The 20,248-nt window shown below is 45.3% G+C and overlaps 1 protein-coding gene across 1 annotated transcript in view; it reads right to left on the bottom strand.

Annotated features, from left to right (window-relative positions):
• Positions 1-17,920, bottom strand: part of ZMYM2 (zinc finger MYM-type containing 2) — a 122,427-nt gene extending 104,507 nt beyond the window's left edge. The window contains exon 1 of the mRNA XM_069759095.1: positions 17,797-17,920. The gene's annotated coding sequence lies outside the window, so the exon portion shown is untranslated. The remainder of the gene's footprint in view (positions 1-17,796) is intronic.
• Between the last annotated feature and the right edge of the window lie 2,328 nt (positions 17,921-20,248).

Here is a 20,248-nt window from a genome sequence, read left to right as displayed (position 1 = left end):
CAGCTGAGTCAGGGGAAAAAAAACGTACCCCTCGGACTCAATACAGGTATGGCACGCAATTTATAAAAGTGAATAAATATATATATACATATATATATATATATATATATATATATATATATATATATATAATATATAAGTGTGTGTGTGTGTGTGTGTGTGTGTGTGTGTGTGTGTGTGTGTGTGTGTGTCCGGGATTGCCATCTGAACCGTCGCAGCTACAGCCACAAAATTTTGCAGTGTCACACGTCTGCACCCCGAGAGCGTCATAGGCTATGTTGTGAGGTGAAATTTTAACCCCGCGCTTTCCAAGTCACCAAACAATTTTGCCCCCATCTACATAATGGGGAAAAAGTGAAAGAAAAAGTGTTGGAAGCAAATTGACAGCTGCCAGATGTGAACAAGGGGGACTTAAAGAATGAGAGCGATGGCGCCAAAGAGTATATACCGTACAGTTGCTAAGGTGGGGCCCCGACATGGGATACTCACCACACACGGGGATATGAACACGCACACAAAATGCGCCACACACTACCACGTGCTTGAACACATATACCACCCTCAGCACACATTTCACCACACATACACCAACCTCACCACATAAAAGTCGAAACACAAAAGGCGAAACACAAAAGTCGCCGCTCAAAACTCGCCACGCGTAATACTCGCCACATGCAAAACTAGGCTCATGCAAAACTCGCCACACGTGCAAAACTCGCCACACGCAAAACTTGCACCCGTGGAAAAATTGCCACATGCACAAAAGTTGCAACACATGCAAAAGTTGCCTCACACAAAACTTGTACATACTCAAAAGGCACCACACATAAAACTCGCCACGCGCAAAACTCGCCATGCGCAAAACTTGCTGCACACAACTTGCTACACTAACCTGTCACATGCAACTTGACACAAAAAGTTGCTACACGCATGTCGCCACACAAAACTCATCTCACAAAAGTAGCTACATGCATGTCGCCACATGCAACTCAACACACACAACTTGACACACGAAACTCGCCCTAAAACACACACAAGTCTGGTATTATCCTTCAAAAATAAAAATCTGATTAATAAGCAGATACACCACAAGAGCAACAAATGTACCATATAGGAAATACGCCAGCTGTCAGTCACATGACCTGTCTATTATGTGTATGTGTGAGCTAATATATACTGCCAGGGGGTAGGGCTTCCTGTTGGCTGGGGATTTATCAGGCTGCCAATTTCGCTTACAAATACTGAGGTAAAAATACTGACCAAATAACGTGTGAACGAGGTCTAATACAGGAGGAGATGACATACAGATATATACTATGTACAGGGGAGATAAAACACAGGTATATACTATATACAGGAGATGACACACAGGTATATACTATATAGAGGAGGAGATGACATACAGGTACATACTATATACAGGAGGAGATGACATACAGTTATATACTATATACAGGAGGAGATGACACGTATATACTATATACAGGAGCAGATGACCTACAGGTATACACTATATACAGGAGGAAATGACATACAGGTATATGCTATATATAGGAGGAGATGACATACAGGTATATACTATATACAGGAGGAGATGGCATACAAGTATATGCTATATATAGGAGGAGATGACATACAGGTATATACTATATATAGGAGATGACATACAGGTATATACTATATACAGGGGAGATGACACACAGCAGGTATATACTATATACAGGGGAGATGACATACAGGTATATACTATATACAGGAGATGACATACAGGTGTATACTATATATAAGGGAGATGACTAACATGTATATACTGAGGTGAAAATGAGGGGTGTGAGGTGAAAATGAAAAGGTGTGAGTGCAAAATGAGAGGAGTGAGGGAAAATAGTGGAATATATATATACACACACATATACATACACACACACTAGATGGTGGCCCGATTCTAACGCATGGGGTATTCTAGAATATGCATGTCCACGTAGTATACTGCCCAGCGGCGTAGTATATTGCCCAGCGGCGTAGTATACAGCACAGAGCCACGTAGTATATTGCTCAGTTACGTAGTATATTGCCCAGTGACGTAGTATATAGCACAGAGCCACGTAGTATATTGCACAGCGAAGTAGTATACACCACAGAGCCACGTAGTATATTGCCCAGTCACGTAGTATATTGCCCAGCTAGGTTTGTCACAGTTTAAAAAATAAACATATAATCACCTTTCCGAGGGCCCCTTGTAGTCCACGGCAGCTTCTGGTCCCAGAGTTGGTATGAGCGCAGGACCTGTGATTACGTCGCGGCAGGTCCTTCTCCCATACCATCTTTGCCACCGGAACCAGCAACGGAAGATGGCGGGCGGCGCGAGTGGCTCAGCGGACTACAGAGGGTGAGTGTAGCAGGTTTTTTTTTTATTATTTTTAACATTACATTTTTTACTATTGATGCCGCATAGGCAGCGTCAATAGTAAAAAGTTGGGGAGACACAGGGTTAATAGCAGCGGTAACGGAGTGCGTTACTCGCAGCATAACGCGGTCTGTTACCGCTGGCATTAACCCTGTGTTACCGGTGACCGGAGGGGAGTATGCGGGCGACAGGCACTGACTGCGGGGAGTAAGGAGCGGCCATTTTCTTCCGGACTGTGCCCGTCGCTGATTGGTCGCGGCAGCCATGACAGGCAGCTGGCGAGACCAATCAGCGAATGAATAACCGTGACAGAAAGACAGAAAGACGGAGGTGACCCTTAGACAATTATATAGTAGATATATATATATATATATATATATATATATACACACATATGTATATATATATATATATATATATATATATATATATATATATATACACATATATATACATACATACATACATATACATATATATATATATACACACACACACACACATATATATATATATACACACACATATATATATATACATATATACACACATATATATATACATATATACACACATATATATATACATTTATATATATACATACATATATACATTTATATATATACATATATACATTTATATATATACATTTTATATATATATATATATATATATATATATATATATATATATATATATATATATATATATATATATATATATATATATATATATCTATCTAATTGTCTAAGGTCCACTTCGGTATGTTTGTGTGTCGCGGAAATCCTGCGTCGCTGATTGGTCGCGGCCGGTGGGCGCGACCAATCAGCCACAGGCTTAGTCCGGCCGCGAATTGCCCCCCCCCCCCCCATTCTCCTCTCCAGTCTGTGCCTCTCCATACACCCCTCCAGTCAGCGCCCACATAGGGTTTTAGCAGTCCATTAAACAGACTGCGTTACACTGCGGCATAATGCAGTCCGTTAACGCCGCTATTAACGCTATAAGTGTGACCAACTTTTTACTATTGATGCTGCCTTTGCAGCATCAATAGTAAAAATATATAATGTTAAAAAAACTAATAAAATTGGCATAAAATATTCTGCATCTTTATATTTGCAAAAAAATAATGTTTCAAAGTACTAAAACTTGTATGCATTAGTTATATGTACCAGTAAAAGGAAAACTCTAATAACAGAAACAAGAGTCAACTAAAAATTGTCACTCAGATTTGAATTAAGGACGTCACAATCATAACAAATTGCTCATTTCATAACTGAACCGGACAGCTTTAGAAAATATGTATAACAGTGCTACCGCTCCCTATTGAAATCTATGCACAGACCAGGAGTAGAGGAAGATAAGCAGAATCACAGACTTTTTATTGTCTTAGGGTACCGTCACACTGAAACGACGCTGCAGCGATACGACAACGATGTCGATCGCTGCAGCGTCGCTGTTTGGTCGCTGGAGAGCTGTCACACAGACAGCTCTCCAGCGACCAACGATCCCGAAGTCCCCTGGTAACCAGGGTAAACATCGGGTTACTAAGCGCAGGGCCGAGCTTAGTAACCCGATGTTTACCCTGGTTACCAGCGTAAACGTAAAAAAACCAAACATTACATACTTACATTCCGTGTCTGTCCTCCGGCGCTGTGCTCTCCTTTGCACTGTCAGCGCCGGTCAGCCGGAAAGCAGAGCGGTGACGTCACCGCTGTGCTTTCTGGCTGGCCGGCGCTGACACAGGATGCAGGAGGAGTGCAGAGAAGCAGAGTGCCGGGGACAGACAGCTGAAGGTAAGTATGTAGTGTTTGTTTTTTTTACGTTTACGCTGGTAACCAGGGTAAACATCGGGTTACTAAGCGCGGCCCTGCGCTTAGTAACCCGATGTTTACCCTGGTTACCAGTGAAGACATGTGTGACGCCGATTCAGCGATGTCAGCGGGAGATCCAGCGACGAAATAAAGTTTCAGACGATCTGCTACGACGTACGATTCTCAGCGGGGTCCCTGATCGCAGTAGCGTGTCAGACACAGTGAGATCGTAACGATATCGCTGGAACGTCACGGATCGTGCCGTCCTAGCGATCAAAGTGCCACTGTGTGACGGTACCCTTATATCTCAGCTTCCAGTCACGTCACACAGCTAATGCTTCGAAATATCTGCAAAATTTTACACCAATTTTAACATAGTAACATAGTAACATAGTAACATAGTTAGTAAGGCCGAAAAAAGACATTTGTCCATCCAGTTCAGCCTATATTCCATCATAATAAATACCCAGATCTACGTCCTTCTACAGAACCTAATAATTGTATGATACAATATTGTTCTGCTCCAGGAAGACATCCAGGCCTCTCTTGAACCCCTCGACTGAGTTCGCCATCACCACCTCCTCAGGCAAGCAATTCCAGATTCTCACTGCCCTAACAGTAAAGAATCCTCTTCTATGTTGGTGGAAAAACCTTCTCTCCTCCAGACGCAAAGAATGCCCCCTTGTGCCCGTCACCTTCCTTGGTATAAACAGATCCTCAGCGAGATATTTGTATTGTCCTCTTATATACTTATACATGGTTATTAGATCGCCCCTCAGTCGTCTTTTTTCTAGACTAAATAATCCTAATTTCGCTAATCTATCTGGGTATTGTAGTTCTCCCATCCCCTTTATTAATTTTGTTGCCCTCCTTTGTACTCTCTCTAGTTCCATTATATCCTTCCTGAGCACCGGTGCCCAAAACTGGACACAGTACTCCATGTGCGGTCTAACTAGGGATTTGTACAGAGGCAGTATAATGCTCTCATCATGTGTATCCAGACCTCTTTTAATGCACCCCATGATCCTGTTTGCCTTGGCAGCTGCTGCCTGGCACTGGCTGCTCCAGGTAAGTTTATCATTAACTAGGATCCCCAAGTCCTTCTCCCTGTCAGATTTACCCAGTGGTTTCCCGTTCAGTGTGTAATGGTGATATTGATTCCCTCTTCCCATGTGTATAACCTTACATTTATCATTGTTAAACCTCATCTGCCACCTTTCAGCCCAAGTTTCCAACTTATCCAGATCCATCTGTAGCAGAATACTATCTTCTCTTGTATTAACTGCTTTACATAGTTTTGTATCATCTGCAAATATCGATATTTTACTGTGTAAACCTTCTACCAGATCATTAATGAATATGTTGAAGAGAACAGGTCCCAATACTGACCCCTGCGGTACCCCACTGGTCACAGCGACCCAGTTAGAGACTATACCATTTATAACCACCCTCTGCTTTCTATCACTAAGCCAGTTACTAACCCATTTACACACATTTTCCCCCAGACCAAGCATTCTCATTTTGTGTACCAACCTCTTGTGCGGCACGGTATCAAACGCTTTGGAAAAATCGAGATATACCACGTCCAATGACTCACCGTGGTCCAGTCTATAGCTTACCTCTTCATAAAAACTGATTAGATTGGTTTGACAGGAGCGATTTCTCATAAACCCATGCTGATATGGAGTTAAACAGTTATTCTCATTGAGATAATCCAGAATAACATCCCTCAGAAACCCTTCAAATATTTTACCAACAATAGAGGTTAGACTTACTGGCCTATAATTTCCAGGTTCACTTTTAGAGCCCTTTTTGAATATTGGCACCACATTTGCTATGCGCCAGTCCTGCGGAACAGACCCTGTCGCTATAGAGTCACTAAAAATAAGAAATAATGGTTTATCTATTACATTACTTAGTTCTCTTAGTACTCGTGGGTGTATGCCATCCGGACCCGGAGATTTATCTATTTTAATCTTATTTAGCCGGTTTCGCACCTCTTCTTGGGTTAGATTGGTGACCCTTAATATAGGGTTTTCATTGTTTCTTGGGATTTCACCTAGCATTTCATTTTCCACCGTGAATACCGTGGAGAAGAAGGTGTTTAATATGTTAGCTTTTTCCTCGTCATCTACAACCATTCTTTCCTCACTATTTTTTAAGGGGCCTACATTTTCAGTTTTTATTCTTTTACTATTGATATAGTTGAAGAACAGTTTGGGATTAGTTTTACTCTCCTTAGCAATGTGCTTCTCTGTTTCCTTTTTGGCAGCTTTAATTAGTTTTTTAGATAAAGTATTTTTCTCCCTATAGTTTTTTAGAGCTTCAATGGTGCCATCCTGCTTTAGTAGTGCAAATGCTTTCTTTTTACTGTTAATTGCCTGTCTTACTTCTTTGTTTAGCCACATTGGGTTTTTCCTATTTCTAGTCCTTTTATTCCCACAAGGTATAAACCGCTTACACTGCCTATTTAGGATGTTCTTAAACATTTCCCATTTATTATCTGTATTCTCATTTCTGAGGATATTGTCCCAGTCTACCAGATTAAGGGCATCTCTAAGCTGTTCAAACTTTGCCTTCCTAAAGTTCAATGTTTTTGTGACTCCCTGACAAGTCCCCCTAGTGAAAGACAGGTGAAACTGCACAATATTGTGGTCGCTATTTCCTAAATGCCCAACCACCTGCAGATTTGTTATTCTGTCAGGTCTATTAGATAGTATTAGGTCTAAAAGTGCTGCTCCTCTGGTTGGATTCTGCACCAATTGTGAAAGATAATTTTTCTTGGTTATTAGCAGAAACCTGTTGCCTTTATGGGTTTCACAGGTTTCTGTTTCCCAGTTAATATCCGGGTAGTTAAAGTCCCCCATAACCAGGACCTCATTATGGGTTGCAGCTTCATCTATCTGCTTTAGAAGTAGACTTTCCATGGTTTCTGTTATATTTGGGGGTTTGTAACAGACCCCAATGAGAATTTTGTTACCATTTTTCCCTCCATGAATTTCGACCCATATGGACTCGACATCCTCATTCCCTTCGCTAATATCCTCCCTTAAAGTGGACTTTAGACAAGACTTTACATAGAGACAAACCCCTCCTCCTCTCCGATTTTTACGATCCTTTCTAAACAGACTGTAACCCTGTAAGTTAACTGCCCAGTCATAGCTTTCATCTAACCATGTCTCGGTTATTCCCACTATGTCAAAGTTACCTGTAGATATTTCTGCTTCTAGTTCTTCCATCTTGTTTGTCAGGCTTCTGGCGTTTGCGAGCATGCAGTTTAGAGGATTTTGTTTTGTTCCAATCTCCTCACTGTGGATTGTTTTAGAAATGTTCTTACCTCCCTTCTGAGTATGTTTTCCTGGGTCGTCTTTGTTCGAGTCTAATGTTTTTCTTCCCGTCCCCTCTTCTTCTAGTTTAACGCCCTCCTGATGAGTGTAGCGAGTCTTCTGGCGAATGTGTGTTTCCCAGGTTTGTTGAGGTGTAGTCCGTCTCTGGCGAGGAGTCCATCATACCAGTAATTCACACCGTGGTCCAGGAATCCAAATCCTTGTTGTCTGCACCATCGTCTTAGCCAGTTGTTTGCATCAAGGATCCTGTTCCATCTCCTGGTGCCATGCCCGTCTACTGGAAGGATAGAAGAAAAAACTACCTGTGCATCCAGTTCCTTTACTTTCTTCCCCAACTCTTCAAAGTCCTTGCAGATTGTCGGTAGGTCCTTCCTTGCCGTGTCATTGGTGCCAACATGTATCAGAAGAAATGGGTGGACGTCCTTGGAGCTGAAGAGCTTTGGTATCCTATCGGTCACATCCTTGATCATCGCACCTGGAAGGCAGCATACTTCTCTTGCAGTTATGTCCGGTCTGCAGATGGCTGCTTCGGTGCCTCTCAGTAGTGAGTCTCCCACCACCACCACTCTTCGTTGCTTCTTGGCTGTACTTTTTGCTGTCACTTGTTGCTGTGTGCCCTTTTCTTTTTTGCTTGCTGGTATTGCTTCATTCTTAGGTGTGCCATCTTCATCCTCTACAAAGATTTGATATCGGTTCTTCAGTTGTGTGGTTGGTGATTTCTCCATGGTCTTCTTGCTTCTTTTGGTCACATGCTTCCACTCATCTGCTTTTGGAGGTTCTCTGACACTTTTTGCACCTTCTGTGACCAGTAGAGATGCTTCTGTTCTGTCTAGAAAGTCTTCATTCTCTTTGATGAGTTTCAAAGTTGCTATTCTTTCTTCCAGACCCCGCACCTTTTCTTCTAAAAGGGCCACTAGTCTACACTTCTGACAGGTGAAATTGGATTCTTCTTCTGGTCGATCTGTGAACATGTAGCACATGCTGCAGCTCACCATGTAGGTTGTCACATCTGCCATGTTGCTCCTAGATCCTGCTGACTTGCTGTGTGTTTTCCTTCTTGTGTAATCTACTCAGCCAAGCTCTCTTGCAATAATGTCCTACAGGCAAAATTACGGCGCGCGGTTTGGCAAAATTACGGCGCGCGGATTTTAGGTAATTTTCTATGAGGGTTTTTTAATGGTCTCGCAGTAAGAAAAAAAGCACATACCGTATATACTTGAGTATAGGCCGAGGCACCTAAATTTGCCACGAAAAACTGGGAAAATGAATTGACTCTAGTATAAGCCAGGTATGCATTGCCCCCTCATCCCCTATCCTGGTATGCATGGCTCCTCATCCCTATCCTGGTATGCATGGCTCCTCATCCCCTATCCTGGTATGCATGGCTCCTCATCCCCTATCCTGGTATGCATGGCTCCTCATCCCCTATCGTGGTATGCATGGCTCCTCATCCCCTATCCTGGTATGCATGGCTCCTCATCCCCTATCCTTGTATGCATGGCTCCTCATCCCCTATCCTTGTATGCATGGCTCCTCATCCCCATATCCCTGTATGCATGGTTCCTAAAAAAAAAACAAAAAAAAAAAAACAACAAATCCTACTTACCTTCCCCTGCATCTCGTTCCGGCACCAGCAGCTTTTTCTGCCGAGCGATCACGTGTCACCTCTCATTAAGGTAATGAATATTCACTCCCCTCCTATGGGAGAGGAGACGTGAATATTCATTACCTTAGCGAGTGGGGGACACGTGATCGCTTGGCCGGAAGAGCTGCAGTGAGGATGAACAGGGAAGGTATGTAGGATGTGTGCTGCAAGCAAGGCTGTAACTGCATGCTATAAGAGAAATTAATATGCATTGCCAGGCAAGTGAATATTCATTTCTCTTTAGCAGTGGGCACAGGCTTTAGCTGCTGCCGCCGGCTCCTGCCTCTGTGACACGCTGCTCCCCCTCCATATTTCTGGGACAATGACTCGTGTATAAGCTGAGGGGGGACATTTTCAGCACAAGAAAATGTGCTGAAAAACTTGGCTTACACAAGAGTATATACAGTATATCTCTGCAAACCTTTTACAGTTTGCAGTAAACAATTTTGTCTCTATATTCACTATAATTTTTATAGAGTCTAAAAATGAAAGGAACTTGGGAAAGGTGGTAAACTACAAAAGCAAAATGACCACAAAAATGTAAAAAAAATAAAAACCTAAGTGGTGAACAGAAGTACCACAAGAGTGAGCACTGGACGAATCAAAGCATCTGGACTTCAGTGCAGCACAAAGTGGCTCAGTTCTTTACTAAGCATTCCTGATAACTGTAGAACTTGCTGACCAGGCATTCTCAGCTTGTAAATGGCAAAGTGTCATTACTGGCGCAAACGCTCATTATCGTACATTTAGGGACTGCGTTCTGATCCTACAATTATTGCAACTCGATAGTTGAGGACATTCAATCTATTTCTAGACACAATTTAGATAAGCAGATATTGGTCTGATCATTCATAAACATCCAGTTTAGTTGTGTGAACATGCGGGCAACGACCCACCAAACGAGCAAAATTCATTTGTAAAGGCGAGTGGATCGTTCATGCGGACATTAACACAATCACTATTAGCAGAACACTGTCCTATGATGGCAGGTGACCTGCCGATAATATTGTATGAGCACATAGCTGTAATTCTGAGCACACAGAATTTGAGTCGGCCTGTCTCAACATGTCACTAAAGGGGTCGCCAACTCTTTCTTGACACTGCAGTTTTCCTCACAAACAGACCAGCACTTCTGTCTATAACTAGCTGCTGGTGGAACAGCAGTGACCAGACCATCAACCTCCTCCAAAAGAAAAGCTGCTTACCCATGTGAGAGGTTTTACAACTGGATGAGTTTGATGGACTGGTCTGCTCACATGAGGCTCCAGCAGATAGCCATGTTGGTCAGTCTGAGGAAACATGCACTAACCAGAGAAAGTGACTGACCTCTTTACATGATAAGTAGGCAGTCATTTTACAGCTATGGGTAAGTGTGAATGGGACCTGAAGGGAAGCTGTCAGCACAGAATGACTGTTAAAATCAAGTACAGGCGCTCCGTGCATCATGGCGGGGCCAATCATTTATATACACCTTCCACCTGCTTGTTTTCTCTCTCCAGCCCCTTTTCTTTGATTGACGGCACTAACTTCATACAGTCAGAGAAGGGTGGAAATAGAAGGAAACTAATCTGGTGGGAAGGTGTGTATAAATGATTGGCCCCACCATGATACACCGAGCGCCTGTACTTGGTTTGATCAGTCACTGTGTGCTGAGGGTCCCTTTGAAGTGATCCTGACAGCGGATGCATGCTGTAGGATCCTTGGGCAGCAGGTATCAGGCACTGGCTGTATTATCTCAGGCAGGTAGGTTTGATTTTGAAACACTTATGCATTTCAGATGAACATGATCAAAGCTGCTGAAGACAAACTGTGAAGTAGACTAGTCGGAAAGGCGGGTCTCTAGTGGATTCCTCCGATCAGCTGCCGTGGAATAAAGGTACCTTCACACTGAGCAACTTTACAACGAGAACGACAGCGATCCGTGACGTTGCAGCGTCCTGAATAGCGATCTTGTTGTGTTTGACACGCAGCAGCGATCAGGATCCTGCTGTGACATCGCTGGTCGTTGCTGAAAGTCTGGAACTTTATTTGGTCGTCAGGTCGGCGTGATTCGTCATGTTTGACAGCAAAAGCAAAGATGCCTGCAGTGTTTCTTCATGGAGCGAACAACCAGCGAGAACGATAAGTACGTCACTGGATCGCTCCTGCATCGTTCTGGAGCTGCTCTGTTTGACGTCTCCTAGCGACCTAAACAGCGACGCTGCAGCGATCGGCTCGTTGTCTATATCGCTGCAGCGTCGCTAAATGTGACGGTACCTTAACAGAGTGTATACCCAGAGACTGGACCACCTGTCCGACTAGTCTACAGCACACCTCAGTCCCCCAGCAGCTATGAGGGTATGTGTCCACGGTCAGTAAACGCTGCGGGTTTGATGCTGCGTTTATCCGCAGCGGCCAGACGTTACAGTACAGTGGAGATTTCAAGAAATTTAATCTCCACTATGCGATAAAAGACGCTTGCGGCGCCCTCTGCGTAACTGGACATGCGACACGTCTTTTCAGACTGCAGCATTTCTATTTATCTTGTGGAGATGCTCCGTCCCCGCAAGATAGTCACCCATACAATGTATAGGATGCGGTGATTCCGCATGGTTCGATAAACACATGCAGAATCACCGCACGGACACATGCTGCATCCAAAGCGCTGCCAATACTGATCGTGGAAACATACCCTAAGGGTATGTGCACACGTTCAGGATTTCTCGCAGAAAAATCCTGAGAAAAACTGGACATTTTCTGCAAGAAATCTGCATGCATTTTTGCCGCGGTTTTTTCCGGACATTTCCCAATGCATTTTGTAGTGGGAAATCCGCAAAAAAAAAAACGCAAAATTAATAAACATGCTGTGGTTTTTTCGCTGAAAAAAAAACGCATCATGTGCACAAAACATGAGGAATTCATTTTAAATGATGGGATGCTGATTGTATGCGTTTTTTTTGCGGTTTTATAGGGAAAACCCGCAAAAAAACAGCAACGTGTGCACACAGCCTAAAGGTACCTTCACACAACGATATTGTTAACGATATCGTTGCTTTTTGTGACGTAGCAACGATATCGTTAATGAAATCGTTATGTGTGACAGCGATCAACGATCAGGCCCCTGCTGGGAGATCGTTGGTCGCTGAATAAAGTCCAGAACTTTATTTAGTCGCTGGACTCCTGCTGACATCGCTGGATCGGCGTGTGTGACACCGATTCAGCGATGTCTTCACTGGTAACCAGGGTAAACATCGGGTAACTAATCGCAGGGCCGCGCTTAGTAACCCGATGTTTACCCTGGTTACCATCCTAAAAGTAAAAAAAAACAAACAGTACATACTTACCTACCGCTGTCTGTCCTCCAGCGCTGTGCTCTGCACTCCTCCTGTACTGGCTGTGAGCGTCGGTCAGCCGGAAAGCAGAGCGGTGACGTCACCGCTCTGCTTTCCGGCCGCTGTGCTCACAGCCAGTGCAGGAGGAGTGCAGAGCACAGCGCTGGAGGACAGACGGCTGTAGGTAAGTATGTAGTGTTTGTTTTTTTTACTTTTAGGATGGTAACCAGGGTAAACATTGGGTTACTAAGCGCGGCCCTGCGCTTAGTTACCCGATGTTTACCCTGGTTACCGGCATCGTTGGTCGCTGGAGAGCGGTCTGTGTGACAGCTCTGCAGCGTCGCTTTAATGTGAAGGGGCCTTTAAAGTATTTTCTGTGTTGGATGGTTTGTATCAGCGGACAGGTTCTCTTGTTTATCAATTGTGACTTATCTGAATGTCACTTTTTGTGAAGTTGTACTCAAGCATCTTTGTGGAATATAAAAAGATGTTTAAACTTACTAATCTGGCACAAAGTCTGCACAAAACAAAAAGTGATTTTTTTTCTTAACCCCTTTCTGACATCAGACGTACTATCCCGTCGAGGTGGGGTGGGCCCCTATGACCACCGACGGGATAGTACGTCATACGCGATCAGCCGCGCTCACGGGGGGAGCGCGGCCGATCGCGGCCGGGTATCAGCTGCCTATCGCAGCTGACATCCGGCACTATGTGCCAGGAGCGGTCACGGACCGCTCCCGGCACATTAACCCCCGGCACACCGCGATCAAACATGATCGCGAGGTGCCGGCAGTACAGGGAAGCATCGCGTAGGGAGGGGGCTCCCTGCGGGCTTCCCTGAGCCCCCCGCAGCAGAGCGATGTGATCGCGTTACTGCGAAGGTCTCTGTACCTCCCTCCCTACTCCAGGCCCGGATCCAAGATGGCCGCGGCATCCGGGTCCTGCAGGGAGGGAGGTGGCTTCACAGAGCCTGCTCAGAGCAGGCACTGTGAAGCCTGCAGTGCTCTAAGTGAGATCAGTGATCTGACAGAGTGCTGTGCACACTGTCAGATCACCGATCTGTGATGTCCCCCCCTGGGGCAAAATATTCCTAAATAATGAAGAAAAAAAAAATATTATTCCCATAAATACATTTCTTTATCTAAATAAATAAAAAAAAAAAAAAAAAAACAACAATAAAAGTACACATATTTAGTATCGCCGCGTCCGTAACGGCCCGACCTATAAAACTGGCCCACTAGTTAACCCCTTCAGTAAATACCATAAGAAAAAAAAAACAAGGCAAAAAACAACACTATTATCATACCGCCGAACAAAAAGTGGAATAACATGCGATCAAAAAGACAGATATAAATAACCATGGTATCACTGAAAACGTCATCTTGTCCCGCAAAAAACAAGCCGCCATACAGCATCATCAGCGAAAAAATAAAAAAGTTATAGTCCTGAGAATAAAGCGATGCAAAAATAATTATTTTTTCTATAAAATAGTTTTTATCGTATAAAAGCGCCAAAACATAAAAAAAATTATATAAATGAGGTATCGCTGTAATCGTACTGACCCGAAGAATAAAACTGCTTTATTAATTTTACCAAACACGGAACGGTATAAACGCCTCCCCCAAAAGAAATTCATGAATAGCTGGTTTTTGGTCATTCTGCCTCACAAAAAACGGAATAAAAAGCGATCAAAAAATGTCACATGCCCGAAAAAGTTACCAATAAAAACGTCAACTCGTCCTGCAAAAAACAAGACCTCACATGATTCTGTGGACCAAAATGTGGAAAAATTATAGCTCTCAAAATGTGGTAACGCAAAAAATATTTTTTGCAATAAAAAGCGTCTTTCAGTGTGTAACGGCTGCCAATAATAATAATAATAATAATTTTTATTTATATAGCGCCAACATATTCCGCAGCGCTTTACAAATTATAGAGGGGACTTGTACAGACAATAGACATTACAGCATAACAGAAAAATCATAAAAATCCGCTAAAAAACCCGCTATAAAAGTAAATCAAACCCCCATTCATCACCCCCTTAGTTAGGGAAAAATTAAAAAATGTTAAAAATGTATTTATTTCCATTCTCCCATTAGGGCTAGGGTTAGGGTTAAGGTTAGGGCTACAGTTAGGGTTAAGGCTAAAGTTAGGGTTAGGGTGCCGTCTCACAGTGGCACTTTGGTCGCCACGACGGCACGATCCGTGACGCTCCAGCATCGCACCATTATCGCTCCAGCGTCATAGACTGCGGTCACACTTCGCAATGCACGACGCTGGAGCGATAATTTCATGACGTGTTTGCGATGTAGAAGCTGTTGGTTACTATGCGCACATCGTATACAATATCGTGCACACCTTTGTTACACGATGCGATCATGCCCCCACAGCGGGACACTTGACGACGAAAGAAAGTTTCAAACGATCTGCTACGACGTACGATTCTCAGCGGGGTCCCTGATCGCAGTAGCGTGTCAGACACAGCGAGATCGTAAGTATATCGCTGGAACGTCACGAATCGTGCCGTCGTAGCGATCAAAATGCCACTGTGTGACGGTACCCTTAGGGTTGGGGCTAAAGTTACGGTTAGGGTTTAGATTACATTTACAGTTGGGAATAAGGTTGGGATTAGGGTTAGGGGTGTGTCAGGGTTAGGGGTGTGGTTAGGTTTACTGTTGGGATTAGGGTTAGGGGTGTGTTTGGATTAGGGTTTCAGTTATAATTGGGGGGTTTCCACTGTTTAGACACATCAGGGGCTCTCCAAACACGACATGGCGTCCGATCTCAATTCCAGCCAATTCTGCGTTGAAAAAGTAAAACAGTGCTCCTTCCCTTCCGAGCTCTCCCGTGCGCCCAAACAGTGGTTTACCCCAACATATGGGGTATCAGCGTACTCAGGACAAATAGGACAACAACTTTTGGGGTCGAATTTCTCCTCTTACCCCCGGGAAAATACAAAACTGGGGGCTAAAAAATAATTTTTGTGGGAAAAATTGTTTGTTTTATTTTTACAGCTCTGCATTATAAACTTCTGTGAAGCCCTTGGTGGGTCAAAGCACCCACCACACATCTAGATAAGTTCCTTAGGGGGGTCTACTTTCTAAAATGGTGTCACTTGTGGGGGGTTTCTACTGTTTAGGTACATTAGGGGCTCTGCAAACGCAATGTGACACCTGCAGACCATTCCATCTAAGTCTGCATTCCAAATGGCGCTCCTTCCCTTCCGAGCCCTCCCATGCGCCCAAACAGTGGTTCCTCCCACATATGGTGTATCATCGCACTCAGGACAAATTGGACAACAAATTTTGGGGTCCAACTTCTCCTGTTACCCTCGGGAAAATGCAAAACTGGGGGCTAAAAAAATAATTTTTGTGGGAAAAAAAATTTTGTTTTATTTTTACGGCTCTGCATTATAAACTTCTGTGAAGCCCTTGGTGGGTCAAAGTGCTCACCACACATCTAGATAAGTTCCTTACGGGGTCTACTTTCCAAAATGGTGTCACTTGTGGGGGGTTTCAATGTTTAGGCACATCAGTGGCTCTCCAAACGCAACATGGTGTCCCTTCTCGATTCCTGTCAATTTTGCATTGAAAAGTCAAATGGCGCTCCTTCACTTCCGAGCTCTGTCATGTGCCCAAACAGTGGTTTACCCCCACATGTGGGGTATCGGTGTACTCAGGACAAATTGTACAATAACTTTTTGGGTCCATTTTCTCCTGTTACCCTTGGTAAAATAAAACAAATTGGAGCTGAAGTAAATTTTTTGTGAAAAAAAAGTTAAATGTTCATTTTTATTTAAACATTCCAAAAATTCCTGTGAAACACCTGAAGGGTTAATAAACTTCTTGAATGTGGTTTTGAGCACCTTGAGGGGTGCAGTTTTTAGAATGGTGTCACACTTGGGTATTTTCTATCATATAGACCCCTCAAAATGACTTCAAATGAGATGTGGTCCCTAAAAAAAAATGGTGTTGTAAAAATGAGAAATTGCTGGTCAACTTTTAACCCTTATAACTCCCTAACAAAAAAAAATTTTGGTTCCAAAATTGTGATGATGTAAAGTAGACATGTGGGAAATGTTACTTATTAAGTATTTTGTGTGACATATCTCTGTGATTTAATTGCATGAAAATTAAAAGTTGGAAAATTGCGAAATTTTCATAATTTGCGCCAAATTTCAGTTTTTTTCACAAATAAACGCAGGTAATATCAAAGAATTTTTACCACTATCATGAAGTACAATATGTCACGAGAAAACATTGTCAGAATCACTGGGATCCGTTGAAGCGTTCCAGAATTATAACCTCATAAAGGGCCAGTGGTCAGAATTGTAAAAATTGGCCTGGTCATTAACGTGCAAACCACCCTTGGGGGTAAAGGGGTTAATAAAACATGAATTGGGGCCACTGCGTGCCGCAATCTAATATATACAACTGTAGAAACCTCACACTAAATTAAAGTGGTAGTTTCAGTGGAATAGGAAGAGTTAAACAAGTGAGCTGCACTATATGCCCCAGGCAGATTGATAGACTGCGGCTTCCAGTGAGCTCCTGCCCTGTTCACACTGCTGTGCGGCAAAGCGGCAGCCGCCCGGGGCTGTGATCACATCGGGCCATAAAGCGGCCGCAGACTCCCCTGGCGGCCGGAGGCGGTAGTGCAGCTGCACAGCACCGCCCCCTCCCGGCCATCAGGTTCCAATCGCCGCACTCACAGCAGACGAGGATTTCCTCACACAATACCACGGCCGGCAATGTGCGGCCTAGAGCGGAGGCTGCACGACTGCGGCCTCATTGTACACGGCCGGCGACACCCGCACATCTGCCGCTCTCCACCGACCGCCACGGCCTCTCCTGCCTCCCGGGGGCGCAGGCTGCACCGCCGGCCTTTGTATGAGGGGGAATTGCTGCCCTGAGGGGATTTTTCCGCCCCGGCGCTGTCACTACCGCTCTGCCGTCCGCCATTACAACAATACCGGCAGCACCGGCACACCCGAGGTGACCCGAGCCCGCCTCAGGGTGATACAATGCCGCCCGCCGGGCACATCCCGCCTCAGAGCACCGCGGTGAGTGCAGAGCGGGCTGCGCCATTACCGAAGGACCCGCCGTACGCAACACGGAGGGCAACTACCACATCCCCTCCGCCAGGTGGCGTCTGAGAGCGCCGCCACATGTGAGCGGGGTAAAGGCGAGCGCGGCCACAGACGGCGAGCGCGGCCACAGACGGTGCACGTCCGCCCACCCTCCTGTTTCACTGCTTCACTGGCCCTCTGCTCACTTACCGGTTGGGAGATAAGAACGGGCCCCCGACGGCAGAGATCCTTCCCCCCGTAACCCAACTCTCCCCGTCCAGTCCCGGAGCATAAGGGGGAGGAGTCACAGAGTGGAGAAGGCGCGGCCTGAGCCAGCTACAGTCCCCGCCTCCCTAACGGCTCCGATTGGTTGAAGCCGTTCAGGAGGGCGGATCGGATTGGCAGAGACAGAAGTCAGTCACTCAAATGTTTTCCCGCCTCTCTCTCGCTAGTGTTTGGTTGAAGGGCGGGGCCTTGATAAACTTGATGAAGGCGAAGCACCGCCCATGCGTTGCAGTTAGTCTTATGAAGGTGGGGGAGGGGAGAGACGGCTGTGGACTCGGAGCATGAGCCTGGCGAAGCTGCTGTACTGGGGGGAGGAGCTTCTTTGGGGGGTGGGCGTGTCCCGGAGCTATGCTGAAAGCTGCGCTGTGTGTGTGCAGAGGCTGCTCCGTGTCGCCACAGAACCTCGCACACCCTTTCAGTGCCGGCGCGCAGCAGTTCTACTTTTTTTACGCTATTTACGTAGGTGAGAGAACGTGTTAAAGCGGGAACGGTCAGTAATTCACGGAAGGAAAGGTTCATGTAAACATGGCGCCACGTTCTGGTGGCATCCTACGTGTACACACCGTGGACGTGCGCTGCTCGGAGCCTGCAGTGGCGCCCACAGCTCTCCCCTCCCCCCAGCCGCCACGCTTCGCCTCCCCCAGCCCTCACTTCTCTGTCTCCCTCCCCCACACGGACGATGACCCCGTCGTGGCTGTCAGTGCGGCTCCTGCCACCATTTTGTCACACGGAGACGTGACGGACGTGAAGCATGCAAATGAGCTGAAATGAGAGAGTCTGGGAGGACGTTATTAATCGTCTCTGGCGCGTATTCCTGCCGCCCAGCACACACCAGCGAGTGGCTGAGGAGCCGCCGTGTAGAGGACGCGCAGCTGCCTCTGACGGGGCAAAATGGCGGCTCCTCAGCCACCGCGCAGTGTCGTGTGACGATCTCGGGAAAATCGTGAGGAGAAATACAGTGTGGTCGGCAAAATCCAGCAGAAAAGTGCTGACACGGAAGAGGGTTTCTGAGCACACATCGTGATATCACATTAGTGCCCTGCTGTCAAACTACTAATGGGCAACATGGCCCGTGTCACCGCTCACCTGACACAGCAGCTGTCCGTGTGTATCATTAGTGACAGGCTGGTAGTGACTGGGATGAGCAGACCTGGGGATGTTTGGGGTCCAGCAAACTTTAGTCCAAAGTTCTGGTACAAGAACTCTACGCAACTCTGAACCTGAGCCCCACAGAAGTCAATGGTGACCCAGGATTGTAAAATGCTTGTAGTAAGGACTAGAGGCTGTGTCCTTTACTTTCTGGGTTGTTTTTTTTTTTTGGCTCCTCGTGCCCTCTTTTCTGCTCTCTTTTGCTCTCATGCCCTTTCTCCTTTTTGCTCTCGCGCCCTCTCTTTTTTTGCTCTCGGGCTCTCTTTTTTGCTTTCGCACCCTCTTTTTTGCTCTCGCACCAACTCTTGCTCGTGTGCTTGCTCTTTTTTGGATCACGTGTGCTTTTTTTGTTTTCACGCCCTCTTTTTTGCTCATGCGCGCTCTCTGTTTTGCTCTCGCACTTCCTCTTTTTTTTTTTTGCTCTTACGCACTTTCTCTTTTTGCTCTCAGCATCCAAACATTAAAGGGAACCCGTCACCCCCAAAATCGAAGGTGAGCTAAGCCCATTGGCATCAGGGCTTATCTACAGCATTCTGTAATGCTGTAGATAAGCCCCGATGTATCCTGAAAGAGGAGAAAAAGAGGTTAGATAATACTCACCCAGGGGCGGTCCCGGTTCTGTTCTGGTACAATGGGTGTCGCAGTCCGGGGCCTCCCATCTTCTTACGATGACGTCCTCTTCTTGTCTTCACACTGCGGCTCCGGCGCAGGCGTACATTGCCCTGTTGAGGGCAGAGCAAAGTACTGCAGTGCGAAGGCACCGGGAAAGGTCAGAGAGGCCCTGCGCCTGCGCAATGCAGTACTTTGCGCTGCCCTCAACAGGATAGACATTAGACAAAGTACGCCTGCGCCGGAGCCACAGCGTGAAGACAAGAAGACGTCATCGTAAGAAGATGGGAGGCCCCGGACCGCGACCGCCAATGGGTGAGCATGATATAACCTCTTTTTCTCATCTTTCAGGATACTAAGGGCTTATCTACAGCATTACAGAATGCTGTATATAAGCCCTGATGCCAATGGGCTTAGCTCACCTTCGATTTTTGGGGTGACAGGTTCCCTTTAATGAGGTGTGTGCCTCATGTTGCCATCATTTTCACTTAGTAAATCAATAATACACATGAAAATAATCAACTTTGTAATATATCTTATCTGAGAAATCTGCGTATAACACTCTTAAAGGGAACCTGTCACCCCGTTTTTTGAGATTGAGATATAAATACTGTTAAAT

Source organism: Ranitomeya imitator, chromosome 3, assembly GCF_032444005.1.
Source record: "Ranitomeya imitator isolate aRanImi1 chromosome 3, aRanImi1.pri, whole genome shotgun sequence".
Classification (NCBI taxonomy): domain Eukaryota; kingdom Metazoa; phylum Chordata; class Amphibia; order Anura; family Dendrobatidae; genus Ranitomeya; species Ranitomeya imitator.
The sequence above is the reverse complement of the archived record's forward strand: the minus strand, read 5'-3'. Positions and strand labels throughout refer to the sequence as shown.